Genomic DNA, 4,877 nt, shown 5'->3' with positions numbered 1-4,877 from the left:
AAGTCAAAATATAAAATAAATACCCATGACTTATGCTGATGTAAGTAGATAATTGAATAAATAAATGTGGGAGAACAGACAAAGCTCTTGTGCAGAACAATTTAAAATAATTTATGTAGCTACTCAGCCCTCAAGGAGGTGGAATATATCTTTGCATTCCTTACATGTGGGCTGAACAGAATTGCTTCCTTCCAAGTAATACAGAATGAAAGAGATGGGAAGGAAGAGTAACTTTATAATGGAGAAACCTGGCAAACACTACTTCATCCAAGACCAAGGTCAGCATCAACAGTGATGACTCATGTTGATAAGTACAGTGATATGATGTGATGAGAATGATACTTTACCTGTGTGGTCTTCCACTCGAAACCTCCAAACCTTAGTATAATTGATTGAAAAACAAACAAAAAAATAAAACAAACAAAAAAACCAGAAACATTCCAACTGAAAAACATTCTATAAAACAAACTGTCAATATTCCTCAAAACTTTCAAGAGTATCAAAAACAAGGAAAGTCAGAAATGCCCAGTGATGGCAAATATATTGTGGTATCCTGAATGGAATGCTGGGTTAGGAAAAAAAATAAAATTATACATATATATGTAAAAACTAAGAAAGTCTGAATAGGGTATAGAATTTAGTTAATAATAATGTATTATTATTGGTTCAGTTGTACTTACTAGCATAAGACAACCCTTAATAAGGATTTGTGGTGCACCAGAACTGTTTGTATCATCTTCTCAAATTCTCTGTAAATATAAAATCGTTCCAAAATAAAGTTTATTTTTAATTACCCACATTTTCTTTTGGGGCTATTGTAATATCTGTATATTCTTAAGGAGGAAGTTACTGTTTTTTTTACAAAATAACTTTAGAAGTATAACCTAAACATAGTTTTCTATAATGAATAAATGCACTACCAACAGAGAGATTGGGGGCATAATTCATAGATTCCCCTCCCTCTTTTTTGAGAAGAAATAGTGTTATAGAAAAAAAAAAAAAACAACTGAGCTTCTACATAATAATCCAGTAATCGATACCATGACTTTACATATGGTTGAAAATTTTAAAAATACTATATTTTTTTAATAGTGCATTTCTGAGAAATGCAGAGATCCAGGTAAACTGTAAAGGAACAGTTAGAATCTACTGGAAATACAGACCGTATTTTAGCAGTAATAGTTACTCTGCTTTTAGAAGACCAACAAAGGAAAAATAACAGCAGAGTCTGTTCATTGTTAATAATAGGAACAGGAGCTATTTTTTATAGTGAACTCATTAAGTCCCAAGTCCTGTCCTATGCACAGCTTTACATACATTCTCTCATTTAATTCCCACAGCAACTCTATGAGATAGCTTATTATTTCTTTCCTTTTATAATGTGGCATCTAAGGCACAGAAATACTACACACAGAAATTCTTACATTTAAGAAGTGGTACAGTATGAATGGGAACCAAGCTCAATCCAACTATTAGGTCACTTGTCTTAATCATTGTCATTACCAGAATATATATATATATATATTAAAAGAATGGCAATTTAGCTTGTGTTATAGCTGCGTTTTGCTGCTGTACATAAATTATCTTAAAGTTAGTGGTTTACAACAATTGTTTTAGTGAACACCTTAATAATTCTGGAAAGATGAGTAAAATCAGCAAAGAACCCAAGAGAATGACTAGTCAATGCATAAAATAAAGGGATAATGAAATGTTTACATGTGAACCAATAAACCATATATTGTCTACTTGACTTTCCATCAAGTCTGTAGATATCCAATTAGTCATGCCCTGACTTTGCACAAAGTTGGTTACAAATGGATTTTTATTTCAAAGGCCATAAATAAAATGACTTTCCTGGCTTTTATTGCTTTGAAAGCTAATATAGCTTTCCTTATTTCCTATGCTTCAAAACGTCTAGCTGAAATGACATAGGACAAGAGGTGATTTGTTAAGCAATAGTGTTCATTAGTTGCTTACTAATAAGCAATTTCTTGAAACTAAGCAGTTTTCAGAGGATGCTCATCAGAGCAGAGGAAAACGCAGAGATCACTCAAGGAGAAAGAGCTGAAGCATCGTGGAGCCTGTCTTATGGAAAAAGAGCAGGTGGACTACATATTGCAAATTGTATTGGAAGGAAGAAAAGTCCTGCTGAGAAATCAGTGTTTTAAAACTGTACTCAAAGTACTTACTTCGAGCAAGTCCATAACGACTAAAGCTATTCTGCCTCTAATAAGGCCCTAGAAGCAGTCTTTCAGATTGATCACAACACATCAATGTGGCACGCATAAGATGGAGACTGAAGATTTAATCCAGTTCAGATCAGAATTCTTACCTCAGGCATATGAGTTAAGATCTATCACTAATTGTTTGGTTAAGAACCACCAACAACAAAGCTAACATATATCTTCAATGGGCCATTTTATATATGATAAACCAGTATTTTAATATATACTTATCAGTATGCAGTTTGGAGACCACACTCTTCACAAATTATTTTCATGTTTAAAACATCACACAGATGCATCATGAACACATACACATACTCCTCATACACACACACACACACACACACACACACATACACAGACAAAAGTTCTTCAAGTGTTGTCGCATGTAGATAGAAACTCCATGTGCAGGCCACAGAATCTGATACTCAAATGCAGAAGCAAAATTAGGAAAGCAGCCCTTCATGTAGAATTGTGTCACTAGGGATTTGCTGTTGTTTTTCCTACGTGACTTTTTTCATACCTTGTCCATGTGCTAGGAGTCATATAAGTTTGTTGGTTCCTTTTACAGTTAGTCTATGCTTACCTTAAAATAGCTGGACATTTAATGTTTTTAATATAGAAATTTCATATTTTCCCCACTTTCCTACATACTATTATTAAGTAAAAATAAATTTTCAGATATACATACTTATATATATATGCTTATACAAAAGCATCATATCTTTGGTAGACTTTTATAAAAATTTGCACTTACATTCTTACTCTAAGTATGCTTAAATTCGTTCTTACTTAAATTGCCCCAACTACCAGGAAAACATGAATTGCCAATCAATTTTTAAAAAATAGAAATATATTTTGAACACAGTGGAAAAATCAGCTTAATCAGTAAGACCTATGCTTACTATGAACAATTTTTAAATGAGACAAAGCAGGAAAAAAAATCATCAATACATAAAAGAACCTGCAGAATGAAGGGAAAAAAGCTCTTTTCAATTTTTCAGGTAAATTATTCTATAAAAAATCAAAGTCTTTATAATAGCTATATGTTTTAATTCATTTTCATCAGTTTATAATTTATTTTTTTAAAAAACTTGTATTCTGCCCTCTCATAAAAAATAATCTCTTAAATTTGCATGGTATTATACTATGGCATCACTTAGTGTTTCTTGCTGTTTCTTAGTTGTATGTTTTCAACAATTTTGTATCACCAGGGCCCCAAAGAGGAAAATACAATGCAATTTCAGTGAAGTAATCATGTTCTATTACTGTGGTGATTTCAGAATGTTACCAGATACAAAATCCCTCCAATTGACATTTTAACATGCATGGGGAAATCTCACATTTTGTTACAATGTTTTTGTATTAATCATAAACAATGGTATAATTTTTAGGCTTCTCGAAAATTCAATTTGTAATTATTACCTGTGAAGTTTCTAACAGATAGAAATAGCACAGTTACTCCAGTTAGTCCATGCTGTTTTTTTGTACTATGAGCCAGAAACATTTCTAGAGTTTTTGTTTTTTTAATAATGTACCTCTACCTTTATGCAAAGTTTGAGATATATGTTTACTTTTACTAATTTATAATATATAAATGTGGTTATATGTGGAGTGTGAAAAAATATTATAACAGAGTTGACAGTGCCTAATAACAATGTTTGTTATTATATGTGATATATGTGATATATATATGATATATATGATCATATATGTATAATACATATAATTAAAAGGTCTTTGCATGATTCTTTGCATGATTCTAGTCACTTTACATCTTAAATACTTTTAACAAATCAATGATACATGTAATTTTATTTTACCCATTTATACAAATGAGGCCTTGGAAGAACAGAAAGATTTAGTAACTTGCCAAAGGTCATATAGCCAGTAAGAAGCAGAACCAGGATTTACTCAGCAGGAGTTCTAGCCGGAGTAGGTGTTTTTCTTGACTACCTTACACTGCCTCTTCTGATGTGATCTGCAATTATTAACTCCCTTAAGCTAAGGTGATATGAACTACCATAATTCCTCTCTAGCAAAATGCCATCAGTTTTAAGAAAAGCCATAATTTAATAAGATATTTTTAGGGGGAAAAAGGGGGGCAAGAAGGGAAAAAGGGGGTGAGAAGAGGAGGGGAAGAGAAAGAATGAGTGACAAGTTTCCTTTGACGTCAATTAGAAAATTTAAAAATTGAGAAATTAAATTTAGTTAATTAATTAGTATAAATTTAGTTAATTAACCTAATTTCTAAATTAAGCTTTTGTATTTAGAAATAAGTATTCTGTTAACTCCAGAGGTCTTCTAAGACACGTCAGCAGAAAAAAAATAAATAAATAAAAATAAAAAAAAGTTGCTGATGAAGCCTAACATCTGGTGAAAAGTATCCTGTTGTTGAGGAAAGCAGCCGAGAGACTCAAGAGGCACGCAGAGATCAGGGAGAACACAGCTTTATTACCCCGGCGGGCTCAGCGGGATTGTTCCCAAAGACAGCACTAACTGGGATTGGGCGCTTTATTTTATACGGTTAGGCCTCAGGGTTGGGGAGGAAATCTGGACGGGGTGCCGGGGAGGTCCGTCCCTAGCAGTTGTGATTGCTTAAAATTGTTTTGACAGGCAGGCCTCTAACTATGGTGCCCGCCGGAGACTGCT

The sequence above is a fragment of the Rhinolophus hipposideros genome (assembly GCF_964194185.1).
Source record: "Rhinolophus hipposideros genome assembly, chromosome: 15".
NCBI classification, from domain to species: domain Eukaryota; kingdom Metazoa; phylum Chordata; class Mammalia; order Chiroptera; family Rhinolophidae; genus Rhinolophus; species Rhinolophus hipposideros.
The sequence above is the reverse complement of the archived record's forward strand: the minus strand, read 5'-3'. Positions refer to the sequence as shown.